This window comes from Dioscorea cayenensis, chromosome 15, assembly GCF_009730915.1.
Source record: "Dioscorea cayenensis subsp. rotundata cultivar TDr96_F1 chromosome 15, TDr96_F1_v2_PseudoChromosome.rev07_lg8_w22 25.fasta, whole genome shotgun sequence".
NCBI classification, from domain to species: domain Eukaryota; kingdom Viridiplantae; phylum Streptophyta; class Magnoliopsida; order Dioscoreales; family Dioscoreaceae; genus Dioscorea; species Dioscorea cayenensis.
This window is the reverse complement of record NC_052485.1, coordinates 4,504,020-4,520,034: the sequence shown is the minus strand read 5'-3', so window position 1 is coordinate 4,520,034 and position 16,015 is coordinate 4,504,020.

The following is a 16,015-nucleotide window of genomic DNA, read 5'->3' as shown; positions in this document are numbered from 1 at the left end:
ATAGTGAATGATTTTTTTCTAAAAATACACATGTATAGGTTGAGGTCATAAAAAAATTGTGTAAATTCGCTCCATGCGATGAGCTTTTAGTGTGATCATTAGGGCAAAACTAATTTATTTCAGAATTTGATCCTAGTTTTATGTTGTCTTTTAGTTTTTTTATTGATTAATTAGAACCAGTTGATTAAAGAATGATTGTAAAAGCTGATATATATATATATATATTGCGATTACAAGTGAGCTCTATTTCATTTCATTTCGCTTTTATTTTCGGCACTGCTTCTCGATTTCTTTTGATTTCTTATAGTTTCTTGAATTTTTTTTTCATATTTTTCGTTCTCAATTTGCCTAATTTATTTACTCTGTAAAATGCTATTCTTCCAATGCTACAGGAGCAAGAAAAATGATGCAAACCGTAGTTTATAACATGTTTATAGCTTCCATGAGCGAACCATAGTTTATAACGTGTTTACAGTGATGGGAATTAAGCAACAATCTCAATAGATTGTAAACTAATAAACAATCCCCAAGCTTGCTAGATGAAGGAGAGCAACCTAATTGTTGCTTAATTCCCATCAGAGTGGTATCAGAGAAAGGTTCTCAATCTTTGTGATCATAGTGGTTTTCTTGCTTGAATGATGGAGGTAAATACAAACAGGATGATTAGTTTGAATGAAAGCAATTATCATCTTTGGAAAGGGAAAATGAAAGATTTGTTGTTTGTCAAAAATATGCACTTACCTGTGTTTGCTGCGAAGAAGCCAGATTCAAAATCTGATGAAGAATGGGCATTTGCACATCAACAAGTTTGTGGGTTTATTAGCCAATATGTTGATGATAATGTTTACAAGTTACACTTAGAAGGTCTAACAGAGAGAGACATGTGTCCACCAGATATCCATCTGATGAGTATGTGACCTTAACTGATGGGGGAGAACCAGAGAATTACAAAGAGGCCATAGAAAGTGAAGAAAAACAGAAATGGATTCATGCAATGGAAGATGAAATGAAATTCTTAGATGACAATCATACATTTGATATAGTCAAGTTGCCTAAAGGCAAAAGGGCCTTAAAGAATAGATGGATTTACAGGGTGAAATATGAAGGAAATTCAGCATCTCCTAGATATAAAGCTAGATTGGTGGTGAAAGGTTTTAGTCAAAGAAAGGGGATCGACTTTGATGAGATTTTCTCACATGTTGTGAAAATGACATCTATTAGAACTGTGTTGGGTTTAGCTGCAACTCTTGATTTGGAAGTTGAGCAAATGGATGTCAAAACTGCATTTCTCCATGGTAATTTGGAGGAGGAAATTTATATGGAACAACCTGAGGGTTTCAGGGTGCAAGGCATAGAAAATCATGTGTGTCTGTTGAAAAAGAGTTTGTATGGCTTGAAACAAGCTCCAGGACAATGGTATAAGAAGTTTGAATCGGTTATGATTGAGCAAGGCTATAAAAAGACTACTTCTGATCATTGTGTCTTTGTGAGCAAGTTTGCTGATGGTGATTTTATTATCTTGCTATTGTATGTTGATGACATACTTATTGTTGGGAAATATTTTTCTAAAATTGACAGGTTAAGGAAGCAACTCAGCAACTCATTTGCTATGAAAGATTTGGGATCAGCAAAGCAAATATTGGGTATTAGTATTGCGCGTGATAGAAAAGAGAAGAAGCTTTGGATGTCTCAAAAGAATATATTGAGAAGGTGCTGGAGAGGTTCAACATGGGAACGTCTAAGTCTGTAAGCACTCCTCTAGATGCACATTTCAAACTGAGTGTTAGTCAGAGTCCTTCAACTGAGACCGAGAAGGTTGCCATGGTGTGTACTAGACTTGACATTGCTTATGCTGTTAGCAATGTTAGCAGATTTCTCTCAAATTCAGGTAGAGAGCATTGGAATGCAGTAAAATGGATTATGAGGTATCTTAAGGGAACTTCAGACTTGAATCTTTGTTTTGGTGGTGAGAAACTTATGCTTGTCGGTTATCTGATTCCGATATGGTGGAGACGTTGATTCTAGAAAGTCCACTTGAGGTATTTGATCAAGTTTGCGGGGAGTTGTGGCTGGCGAGTCTAGATTGCAAAAAGTGTGTTGCATTGTCCACAAGCGAGGCGAGTTCATTGCCATCACGAAGCCTCGCAAGGAATTGCTTTTGGCTTAAAAAGTTCTTGCTTGAGCTTGGCTATACACAAGAGAGGTACGTCTTATATTGTGATAGTCAAAGTGCAGTTTATCTTGCCAAGAATCAAACCTTTCATTCCCGCTCAAAACACATTGATGTGAGGTATCATTGGATACAAGATGCATTGGATGCGAAGTTGTTGGAGTTGTCTAAAGTTCATACAGATGACAATGGTGCTGACATGTTCACAAAGACTTTGCCAAGAGGGAAGTTTGAGGTTTGCCGTATGATCGCCGGGATGGCGGTCACCTCCACATAGTCGTGAGGGGGAGATATGTTGGGTATTGGGCTCCCGTCCTATGTGGAGAAAAGCCCAAATGGCCCAAACCCATTAGGGTTCACTTTATTAAGTGTTTTCCATCATATTAGGGTTAAGAGAGTGAAAAATATGGGGAGATAGTAGCCGCAAAGATAAAAATGACAGATTTTCACAGGGTTCGGATTTGACAGGGGCAACAAATTCAAGATGGTGTTTGGAGGGTCAAACGATGTCCGATTGAGCTGAAATTTGGTGGGCACGTTCAGGACTTGTAGAGATTGATTTCCACCAGACGGTTTGTGATTTGGCTTCTCCTAGCTCGAGATATGATTGTCAGAACAGAAGCTACAGAATATTGCTTTTGTTTCCAATATAGCTTGTTTTAGCTATTGTTTTGGTCAAGTTGTTTTTTCCCCCTGATTTATACTCATTCTTGAGACTCTCTTGTGCTCTGAATTTGATCATAGTGGAGCTTGGATTGGTGAAGATTGACCCGTGGTTTTTCAACCTTGATTTAAGGGTTTTCCACATAAAATTTGGTGTCTTGTGTGATTGCAATTTTGGTCTTGTTAGGTTGCTCTCCTTCATCTAGCAAGCATGGGGATTGTTTATTTATTTACAATTTATTGAGATTGTTGCTTAATTCCCATTACAGAGCATTGGCCATTCACAAGGTAAACAATCCATAAGAGATTCAACTTCTCAATTATAATTTAAACTTAATCACTTTATCGGTTCCACATTCTGAAAATGCTTACAGCAAGGACAATGGGAGATCAATCTGGGTGCCCAATCCTTGCACACCCAAAGCGCCAAGGCAGGGACCTCGCCCTTCTCATCACCATCATATGGGCATCAAGCAAGTTGTAGTTGTTTTCTTCCCAAGCTCATTAACTTCAAGATGCGCAATGATGCCACCAAGTTTACCAAGACCACTCTTAAAGGCCATGGCTTCCAACAGAGTCTTGTTCTATGAGGATGAGTTATGCAATGCGGTTACCCAGAATAAACTCTGTTAGACTGTGTTTTGTTTATTGGAAAATAGATTGAGAATTTAAAAAAAATAGATTTTTTTTTTATATATTTTAAAAAAATTATTTTAAAAATATCATGGTTCAACCGGTAACCGGTTGAACCATGACCGGCCAACCTACTAAAAAGTATAAAAACACAGAAATTCGAAACGAGTCTTGTATTTTCCCGCTGTCTTCCAGCATCCTTGTTATCGTCTTCCTCGTCTTGATTTCAACACTTCTTGATTCCATGGAGAGTGGATCTCCGACTCGCTGCCCTACATGCCGAAGAATGGATAGACCTCGCCCAGATCTCATTCTCGATTTCTTTCCCAGAGGTGAAACTAGAGAGCTACCCACCATGACTCTTACGTTCTTTAATCCACCAGTGGAAAGAGCCATTCACGGGGATCAAGCACCCCATGCACGTCCTTCAAGAGCACCTCACGGCGATCAAGCACCTTCTGCGCGTCCTTCAAGGGCACCTCACGGCGATCAAGCAGCTCCCGGTCGTTATTCTCTTCGATCAAGGGTCATTCACGGCGATCAACCACCACCCGACATTCCAGCAGCTCCCGGTCGTTATTCTCTTCGATCTCACGGCGATCAAGCACCTTCTGCGCGTCCTTCAAGGGCACCTCACGGCGATCAAGCAGCTCCCGGTCGTTATTCTCTTCGATCTAGGGCCATTCACGGCGATCAACCACCACCCGACATTCCAGCAGCTCCCGGTCGTTATTCTCTTCGATCAAAGGCCATTCAAGGTGGTCCAGCACCTCCAGACCTTGAAGTACCTCCGCCCAGCCATTATAACCTCCGATCAAGCGCTGCAGGTACGTCAGGGGATCCCGCTCCTCCGGCCTGTCGTTACTACCTCCGATCATCAAGCACCAGTGGTGCTTCACCAGGTACCTCAGGGGATGCCGCCGCACTAGAGCTGCTGGCAGACGCGGCAGTAGATGAGTCACCAGACCCCCATTGGGTTTGTTAGACGGAGAAGGACGGCAAGGTCCCAGGTGAGAAAATTCATATTCAAGAACTCAATTTTTTTTTCGCTTCTTGAGAATTCTTTAAGTTTTTTTGTTCATATTTACATGTTATACAATTAAAGAATTTTAATTTGATTAATTTACATTTTAAGTTCCTTTGACTTACTAATATAATATGTTTAAATTTTAAAACTGCAGATCTGAAAACCTATGATCAGCTGAAGAAGAAAGTGGCCAGTTACATGGTGTTCTGATTGATTTAAGGCTTTTTTCTGTTTGTTGTTTTAGGCTTATAGTGAAACAGTCAACACACAGCCAGAGAAAGTGAAACTATTCATCTTTCATCTTTACATTTTGAATCCAGAATAACAAACGCTGGTTCTGATTAATGTCTGTTTAAATTGATGTTTGTTTGCTTTTTCGAATAATACATAGTTTATAAATCAAAGAATGTTAAAAATTCTCTATAATTTGTATGGTAAAACAATTTGATTTTGTTCGGGCATCCATGTTGGGCATCAAGTAAACTGGATCTGCATGTTTTCAGACTTGGTCATTACATATAAACAGATTACTCTCTGAATTATCAGAAAAGCAGCCAAAAGAATTATTGCTCCAAAAAGTAAAGGAAAACACAGAATTAACCTCTTATAGCAGTGTGTAAAAACTAATCACACAGAATTGGTTTACCTGATATCCGATATATAAACTGCCTTAGCATATAGTTTCCATTATAAAAAACCCTAACATTTTTGTTTCAGTCAAGCCAAAAGTAATTAAATTAGTGGGAGTGGGATTATTAGATATTTCTACGAAAAGCATGAAGGCATAAAGGCCCATTCAAGGATTCTGACAATCTTATCTGATGAAGAACTGGGACTCAATTGTGTCTGTAATATCAAACCTATCCGATTTCTTTTTCTCTATTCACACAAATATCAAATATCCTTTGGCCTGCTTGAATGTCAGGATTAAGCTCAAGGAAATGAAGGATGACAAGATAGTTTTCATGGCTTATATCAGAGATTAACAAGTTGGAAATTCAACAGCTTGTCATCAGCCACAGCAGTCTGTAGAACTTGAAGAGGTATAGAAGTATTAACATCCTGCAGATTTAAATTAAATGAATTTAAGGAAGTGCTCCTGGTGAAATTTGGATCAAAATCCCAAATGCGGTCACCAGGGTCCGCTGGATACCTGATGAAACAAGTGAAATAAACTCAACAAATAAAAAAAAATGAAATCATAAATAACCAGGGTGAGGAAATGCCTGAAGAAGAAGCATATCTGTACGGTGAAAACATAATTGAAGTCATAAAATAGCAATTCTTAATTTTCCAATAATAGAATTAAAGAATGACCAATTGGTTATGTCTTCTTTTTATGATATCTCACACAGTATGCTATAAAATTCAGCATTCTATGGTTACTTTCAGTTCAACATCAAAAATAAAAAGTCCAAAGTCCGTAATTAACCCGATCACAAAATGCAACCCTACAGTTTTACACTTTTACGTTATGAATTACCTCTTTGATCTTGATCTGTGATCATATCTACCTTTTGACCTAGATTGAGACCTATGTCTACGACGCCTTTCTCTTGCAAAGTCCCAGTGCCTGTCATGTTCATGAACTTAGAAAAAGAAAACTTGCACGGTATAAATACAAAATGGACAACGCATAGGAAAAGGTAAGCATCATATCCAAGAGACAAAATAAGCATACAAGGCTTGCTTCATAAAGATAATAATCAACCAAACCAGTATTATCCTATTAACATATAAAAAAAACAGAAAAAGAGCAGTTTGATAAAAATAATAATAATAAAGAAATGAAAAATTCAGACACATCCCAGATATAGAGCATGCAGTAACAACACCAAATTAGTACAATAAGGCATAGTAGAATTTTACGTTTAAAGCAATTACACATAAGTATCTAAAACTTACCAAATAGTTAATTTTAACTCATTGTTGGCTCTAATTACTCTATAACCAACAAATTGCTTGGATAAAAGAAACTTTTGGTGGCTGAAAACGTATAATAAGGGCTACCGACCCATTGTAGAACTAAAATAAAACAAAATAAATAAATGCCACTCATAAATGGAAAACAAACAAGTATAACACTATGGGGAAAGGCAAGCAACATACCTATCATATTCTCGACTATGGCCACAGTCATCGTCATCAAATCTCTCACTGACGTGTTCCCTTCTCTACCGGTTTTCCACGAGGGACTTAATAATCTTTTGTTAGCAGTAGGGGTTTTGTTATTTAGGGCATCGAAGCTCCACGAGTCAATCCGTTTCTTTGTATTTATCTAAAGAGTTAACTTGTTTATCGGGTTTGCTTTATACCCGAATCCGACCCGTTAATGTAACCCTAAACGGTTCGGATCTGAGTTCAGTTTCCCAATTATAAGATCCGCTCCGACTTGTATATTTCAGGGGCTTGTTTGGATAAGGACTATAGCTTCCTTTTTAATAATTATTAAATTATTATTCAAATAATAGTTTAAGTTTATTTTGAGGAAAACATTGAATAAATAAAGCAGTGATTTTTTTTTAACTCCATGATTTTTTTAATAAAGAATATGGTTCACATAAATATGAGAGAGATCATTTGATTTGGGTGAACATTTTTATTTTATTTTATTTTTAAATTGAATTAATTAGGTTGGGATTTCTATTTTATTCTTTGGTGATGATTTGATATGTACACACGCACGAAATAAATAAATACTACTTGTATCACGGATGTTTACATGAGCTGAAAATTGATCATCCATCCCGCACAACGTCATTAAGTGATATAGCGTTGTGAACAACAAGCTTGTACTCACAAATAGGGATCTGTTACTATCATTATATCAAGGAAGACTCGAACTCAATATATAAATTATTTTTACGCATGTAATTAAATTTTAAAATTTTATAAAATATATTCCATCCAGGTTTATTTATCATTGTGACTTGATTATTATTATTATTATTATTATTATTATTATTTTTATTTTTATTACATATCTGAGGATGTTTGCATGTGTTTGATTTATAGAAAAAATAAATAAATTTCAAGTTGTTAAAAAGTGTTAAAAGCTGGTAAAACACTGATCAACTGCTAACAAAGAGTTACATTTGCTGAGTCTTCATAAATTTAAATACTAAATGAAACAACATGTTCAAGAATCAAGCTGATAATTTGTTTTGAAAGAAAAAAATTGTATAGGAGAAAGCTGTAAGCTTCCATTGGCGTATGTGGTGGTGATGAGTTCTCAAATTTTCTAAAGGGGTCAAGATGGTCTGCGCCGTGGTGAGCAGTTACCACGTCCGAGATGCGTTTCCTTGGAAGTTCTCGTGATGGCTTCGCCGGGCTCGTTAATAACTACGGTGGCTATCGACATCCTTGTGGCGGTGCTCGTGGAGGTTTCTACTGAGCTCGTAGAAATTTTCGACCTTTAGCTTCTCGATCAGCTCGTGCGGTTTCCCAGCCTCGGATCCCACGATCGCCTTCCTCCTATAGGCTCTCCGGTGAGGAAGGAACTTCATCTGTTGAAAGTAGCTCGCACACCACCATTAGAGACATTCCCTCCCGCACCCCTGCACTGCAGCGTCGTCGCTCATGGGATTGGCGATCTTTTGCAAAAAATTGTTTTGCGTTCTAGACACAAAGGGCGATGAATCGCGGACATCAACTTACATAGTGTCTGCTCGGCGTGGGACACTCGCCATTCGTCTGCCCGCTCGCACTTCTCCTCCTCGATCGATTGCTAAGAAGGCAAGAGTTAGATCTAAATTTTTCTCTCCGGGAAACTCTACTGAACTCAAGCCTCTCCTTCACGTTCTACGCTTGATCTGCCATGCTTCTCTGCGTGTCCTTGCCGATTCATGAAGCTATTCTTAAATCAAAGGAAGACCTCAAAAGATGATTATCATCAAAGTTATTTCGAGCTGACATGAGCGTCCGAATCTCTCCATGCCTCGCTTCCACTTTGCTTGAATCACGATCTACGTGAGCATATAACTCCTTTTTAACAGCGATTTACGTACTCCCTATGTCTCGAGTAGGGGATCTTTCTTTTGTGGTTGTGAAGAGAAGCCCGATCACTCTGAACTCCAACCTTGGTCCTTCTGTATCAGTCTTTCTCACTGGACGGCTGAGTTTGGCTCTCATGCGATCGCTGCGTAGCAACTATAGCTGGATTAGAATCTCCAATCTCCGCTCCATTCTTTGGAATTGGGATTCTATCGATGGAGATACCGAGACCCGATCGGGGACTTGATCTATGTCGAAAAGAAAGAACATATCACTCTTGAGCACCTTCGTACTTTGGTTAGACTTAAACCTTGATCATTTTTCGGCTGGAGATCGATGTGGATGTCGGGTGTTAGAAGCTTCATCGTTAAATTGGAGGATGATGGAGTCCGTCCTTCGTTCCAAGGTGGTGCAAGGGCCGCGACTCAACTTCCTTGAGGAACCCTCGGTTCAGCCCTCACTCACTGCTATTCACATTTCTAAAAGGTGATAAAGGGCAAAAGCTCCCATTTTTCCGTCGATGTTCCCCCTTTGAGAGATTTTTTTGGCGTGGCTCGGTCTGCAGCCATGCGATGAGATCCATGGACGCCGAGACTGGGGAGATACTCTCCTTCCTCCCTCAGATGAGCAGTACGGATGCTTGGGAAAGTTACAGTGTCCCTGCGAACTAGGAATTCACGTGGTCTCGATGGCGGAATTTGATGCTCGTTGTCCCTCGTGTGATTACCGGGATGGGAGACAAGTTGTTGCCATGCGGTGGCGGCGTTGAGTGGACTCTCCTCGGTACGTCTCCATGCCTCGTGATAAAGGATTCTTCTATCCTCTTTTGCGCACCATACATGCGTCTCTTACGCCTCGGGATAATAACTCCCAAGATTCACTGCAGAAATCTCGGATGCCAAATCTAAGACTCATGATAGCATCTCTCTCATTGATTCCTCTCCTTGTGATCATCATTCTACCAATTTGCCTATCTCTTATCTTTGAGAATGTGCATCGAGATATTCACTCCCTCTTCATCCACCCGTATCTCACAATCGGGTGCATCGTGATAAAGCTTTCGAAGTGTTCCAAAATCCATTCCTAAGGATGATGCGCCTCGAGATATGCTCACCTCAGATCCATCTTGGATGTTATTTTAATGCCTCAAGATAAGCATCATTACGATTTATCTAATTCAACTCATGACAATGCTCTCTTGCTTCGTGATGATCATCCTCCATCATCAAATTCTGAATTTGATCAACCTCCTTTAGATGCACCACACGCATCCACTAATCGAGGGAGCTCTTGCCTCCATCTCAAAACCTCTCCCCGGCAATCTCGGTTCGAGGCAGTTCTGGTTGGATTTTTCGTTCTTGGAGGGTGGACCTTGATCCCGAGTACTAACTCTGGAAAATTCTACTCTCTTGAAACCACGCCCGAGAACTCTCATTAGATGACCACTCAGGATGAAGAACTCCCTAGGCGGGGGTGAGAGGAGGATATTCCTAGAGAATGAATTGGAAGATGTCGATCCCTTCCTTGAAAGCGATAATCTCGATCCCGGTTTGAACATGATCAGACCTCCAGCTTTTTCGGGGAGATGTCCAGGATGAATGATACTATTTCGGACTCATCTGCGGTACATATTCGCACGGTGCAGAAGAAATAAGTACCTTGGAAAATATCCCAAACAACTCCCCTCACGTATTAAAACAAATCGGAAGAAGCGGCAGACCCAAAAAGCCATACGGGCGATGGAATGAAGAAAAGGCTGGTTGTCCCACCCTCCCTCCAGCGCTCCTCAAAAGATACAGTGCAGTCCCTAGAGAAGGTATGCCTAATCCCTCTAGTGCATATTTTTCTTCTTGGGTGATGCTCAAATCCTTAATCTGAGTTATTCTTGTGGCATTAAATTCTTGGGATCACCTACTCATAAATCTAAATGCATAGATAAAAAGTTAAGCTCTCTTGAAGCGAGAAAAGAGCTTCCAAGGCTCCTCGGTCCCCGGATCTCCTCGAGATCTAATCACTGAACCATAATTGTTTCCATGAAAATTTTAGGTTGGAATGTTAGAGAGTCTTGGCGAGACCCTCTAAATGCCACCTTGTCAAAGATATTATTTTTGCAATTCCCATGTAGACATTAATTATTTGCCTTCAGAAACTAAACTTCAGAGCTCCATCGTTCTTCTTGGAGATTATTTGGTGAGCAAGCGTTTTGATTCTTCGAATATTCTAGCTCAAGGTATTCTTGGAGGCATTATCCTTGCTTGGGATAGATTCTCCAAATCCTTGGTACTTTTAATCCATCGGATCCCTTTACCATCTCCATTAATTTTTCCGATCGATTTAACAATTCTATTTGGGCTTGCACAAGTGTTCTGATCCAAATTCCCACTCCATTAGAATTGACTTTTTGGAATGAACTTAGACTTTTAGAAATCTCATCTCCATCCCTTGGGTTGCTCATGGAGACTTCAACACTGTGTTTTCTTTTGAAGACAAAAAATAATAATCTAGTTAATCCAAGAGATATCTCTACATCTCAAAACCTACTAAGTGAACTTGACCTTATTGATCCACCTATTAGTGGGAGAAGATTTACTTGGACCAATGGTCGATCTAATCCATCTGGTCCGACTTGATCGTTTCCTTTATTCCCACAAGCTGGATCACTTTATTTCCCGGATCTTCCTCAGCGGTCCTCCCAGTTTGGCTCGGGACCATTCTCCCGTTTGCCTTGACTTTGGAGATCACTCTTGGCGTCCCAGATCCTTTAAGTTTGAGAAATTTTTAGTGCGAGTGATCCCAAACTTGTCTCTCTTATTCAAGATTGAGTAGGCGAGAATCGAGACCACGATGGGTTGTGGTGCCTCATTTTCTCTAAAAACTTGCTTATATGAAATCGAGCTTCAGCTTTTGGGCCGAGAACACCTTTGGTGCTTCGAAACTACCCTACATCCGACCTCCTCTCAGAACTTAATGCAGTGGCGTCATTGGTGAATGTAGACCTCTCGAGGAGCGAATCCTCCCGAGTCTCCCGGGATTCGATCGAGCTCTATACTATCCTAAATCGGGAGGAAATCCTTTGGAGCAGCGTTCTAGAATCACTTGGCTCAGAAGAGGGGGATGAAATACTAAATATCATGTCGCAAAATATCGGGAGAAATTTAAACTTTATCCCTCGCATCTTTCATAATGATCATTGGATTGATGGAAATGAGCAAATTGGTAGGGATCTTCTTGATCCCTACCATTCTCTCTTCAGCTCTCCTTATCTCAGCAATTCATCCTTAGTTTGGCACTTCCTTTTTATTATAAAGAAAGAGTTGACCTTTCCCATCTTGATTCACCTTTCACTCTTGTTGAAATTAAACAAGCTGTTTTTGATCTCAACCCTGACAAAGCTCCTGGACTGGATGGTTTCCCTATTCTCTTTTTAAAAATCACTTTGGACCCTCGCCGGGATCCTATTGTTAATTTATGCAGTGACTTTTTTCGGGCTCTATCAATCTTAGGCGTGTCTATGGATCAACATCGTTCTTATCGCAAAAATAGCAGTACCGAAATGTTCGTGATTTTAGACCCATCAGTCTTATCAACTCTACATGTAAAAGTATTCTAAGATTCTACGTTAATTGGCTTAGCAAAGTAATTAATGTCAGTGGGCGATTCTCGATCAAAAGCTTCATTAAAGGAAGATGCATCACGGAAAACATTGTTGGAGCCCGAAACTATTTTAATTTCTGCGGAAGCGAAAAAGCCTTAGTTCGCCTTCAAAGTGGACTTTGCTAAAAGCTTTTGATTCCCTTATGTGGAACTTTCTCTTTGATATTCTTGCGGTTAGAGGATTTGGGCCTAAATGGATCTCTTGGATTCATACTATCCTTAGCACTTTGCCAAGATTCGGGTTCCTCGTTAATGGTACCACTCAAGGCTATGTCAAATGCAAAAAGAGGTTTGAGGCAAGGAGATCCTCTTTCCTACTCTTTGCCCTCGATTCTTTGATGCCACGAGGTCTGCAATGTTCTTTCATGCACTAAGATCCATGAGTCCTTGTGGGCGTACCTTTAAATCAATCGGTTAATTTTTTTGTCACTTTCAATACGGCTGATGACTTCTTAATCTTCGCTGCTTTGGAGGTCGAGAAGATCTTCTTATCATTAAATTAATTCTTTATCTTTTTAGGGGGTCTTAGAAAGCATCCATAAATTACTCAAAAGAGTTGCTTGTACTCTACAAACTACGGTTCAACCACACCACTCTTACGCGAGAATCTAAAGCGCTCCAGATTGCCTACCGATAACTTATTTGAGAGATTCCTCTTTTACGGCAGTGAGACCAAGGCGTGTGTAGGGCAAAAACTCAGCTGGCATGGTCGATCTGAGACTCACATCTTGGAAAGCAAATTACTTATCCCTTGGTGGGACGACTTAACCCTTGTGAACTACTGTTCTCTCCACCATTCCAGTTTACTGGATGTCTGTCTTTAAGCTTCCTATTTGGGTGATCAAAGAAATAGATCGAATCCGAAGGGATTTTCTTTGGAAGGGCCACGACACGGGCCTAAAGGGAATGAGTGATTGCACGGAATAGGATTACTAGACCCTTGCGCGACATGGGAGGTGGGGTATTCTCAACCTTGAGGGTCAATAAAAGCTTTACTTGGGAAGTGGTGGTGGAGTATCTTGCAATCTTAAGCTGTGGGTGGAGTTAAAAATCATTCGATCTAACTACTCTCTCACCCGGTTCTAACGGTTTTTGTTGTACGCTCCTCCTAAAAATAAATCCTTCTTTTTGGGCCGGGAGTGACCTCCACTTCTACCCTTTTCGATCTTGCCTAAAGCAAAACTATCAGAAGTGGTTCTAACACATCTCTTTTGGTTTGATCGTTGTACTGTGGGCTTGTTCTTAAAAGATATCGGCCAATTCTCTTCTAGCATGATGTACTTTCCACAGGATAACCATAAAGGCGATTTTCTCGACTTCTTAATAATCTTGAGATGTTATTCCCATACATCACTTTTCGTGACTTGTTATCTCTATGCGAAATTATCTACGATTGCTCCCCTAATCAAGATGACACTCCTACAGCTCTTGAAAAAAATGGAATTTTCACGGTCAAATCCTTTTACAAATTCCTTATTGATGGTGGCTTGCGCAGCTCACATCACTCTCTCTTTTGGAAAATTCGTTGCCCTAGGAAAATTATTCTTTTACTGCATTGGCTTGCGGGGAAGACAAAATTCTTACTCTCACAAATCTTTTTCAAGATTGGGTGTAATACTCTAAATTCCTCGAGATACACGTGTCCTTTGTCATAATGCCTCACAGCTCGAATCACCTTTTTCCTAGAGCTGATTTTTCTAAGCGTATTTGGGCTTTTTACACTCGGGGCCTTGAGACTTAAATTCTTCACCTCAATCTATCACCTTGCTTTGTGGAACTCTTGGATTTCTACCCTCACCTCAGAGCTTCGTATCCTCTGGGATCTTATCTCCCGTGCAATCCTGTGGAACATTTGGATCGAACGAAATTCGCGTATTTTTCACTTGAATGCGTTATCGCCTTACAATATTATGTTTAAAAAGTGCTAATAATAGCTTCTTTCTTGGTTCTCGACCCCTGCGGTGAAAGCCATCGGCAATCCTTGATGATGCTTCAGCGGAAGATCAGCGCTCACTCAACTTTCTCGGCACTAGAGCCCCCAAATCACATTGGCGACTCGACCACGATCTTTGCACGGGGGTAGTTGCTTACGATGTCTTTCTAGGAAGGCCTGAGATGTCAGACGGTGTCTTCCGCCTACTTAGATTTTTCTCCTTGTCTTTTTACCTACTTTCTGTATGTCGTCTCTCCTCACTCCTGGTGATAGGAGTTTCCTACTTTGTACTGTCTTTCCCTTGTCGATAAAAGTGCATGGTTTATCCACATTTATTTCAGAATCAAGATCTACATATGTTCTCATTCATCATGATAAAATGCAGCAAAATAATACATTTTTCTTTTAGACAACAACAACAGTTTCATTTCACTTATTTACTTTTTGGTGACTATCTTGGCTGTGGAGCAGTCAATATTAATTCACTGTAACCTGGAGAAGGTTCAATTGGACTCTGAATTGGTGGCAGAGGCTTTCTTTCCACAGATAAATACCTGCTAGAACCATTACCATTTACCAACTCCTCCTATTCCTATGCTTTCAATTGATCTCATATACTCCGCGGCATTGTTTTCGATGATCAGAGCATCTTCAAGCTCTCTCACAATGTCGGTCATATTCGGTCTGTAAGTAGAGAAAGGTTCTAGGCAAACCAATACAGTTTCAACCACTCTCCACATTGCTTCAGCATGGAGCCACCTTTTATACATGGATCCACAATTTCGTCGATTCTTGATTCTCTGATAAATGGTTTTGCTTGCAATCAATCATATGCCATCAATCTAAAATCAATGCAATAAAATTGCATGAAAGGTATATAAGTGGACGATAAAACCATAGTCTCATGTGACAGATGAGTGCTTGTGGTTGCAAGCAAAGCAAGGGTGTTCTTCACAGAAGCTAATGCGGAAGGAGTTATTTAATAGTTTTCACCAAATTTGAATGTCTGCAGTAAAAGAAATTATTTCTAATAGCTTGATGCAGCATGTTATCAAGAAAGAAAGAGAATGGTTCTAACATATATAAATACATTTCTCAATTCTCATTCAATTTAATGAAAGCAGGTTCTAAATATAAAATGGAGAAACAATCAACAAAGTTCAGAGCATCAGGAGAATTTAGAAAATTCAATGACATGTTGATACATGCTGTTCTCTTTGCCTTTCCTTTAGGTTTCGACGGAAGAAGGAAGCTTTGAATCTATTATTTCTCTTTTTAAGCGTGGATTGAGTTCTGGTAATGTTGATGGCAAACAATAACAACAAAGAATTCAATCCATATAAATGTTTCAAGCTCAGTGATTTTAAAATCAATGACAAACATCAAGAAAACCAAAGAGCTTAAGTTCATAACATATCCGGTATTTTGGTAAGTTGTACCGGATAGGGTTTATATATATTTATGTAAATATGTAACCCTAACTAATTTTCTAATAAAAGAATCGACAGTTGCTCCGCTCCCGAGAATATAGACATACTCAGCCGAATCTTGTTAAATCTCGTGTGATTTGGCATAAGTAGAAAAACAATCGGTTCATGATTTTCACCATAACCATTAGAGGCCGTTTGGTTAGTGATAATGACATATTACCACATAACGAGATTACTATGGTAATATGAGTGGGAATGTTATATGGATGGGAATATTGCGGTAATTTAATATAACCATGTTTGGTTGGGAACTCTTATTACCGGGAATAGTTCATTACTGTGTTTGGTTGTCGTGGTAGTCGATTTGTTAAAATATAAAAAGTTATAAGATTACAGATCCAAAATAGAGCACCAAATTTGGTGGTGATAGGATAACTAAACTTTTTGGTAATATTTATAAGTTGGTAATATGATATTATCGTCCAGCATTCTGGCGGTCTGATCACCGGCGT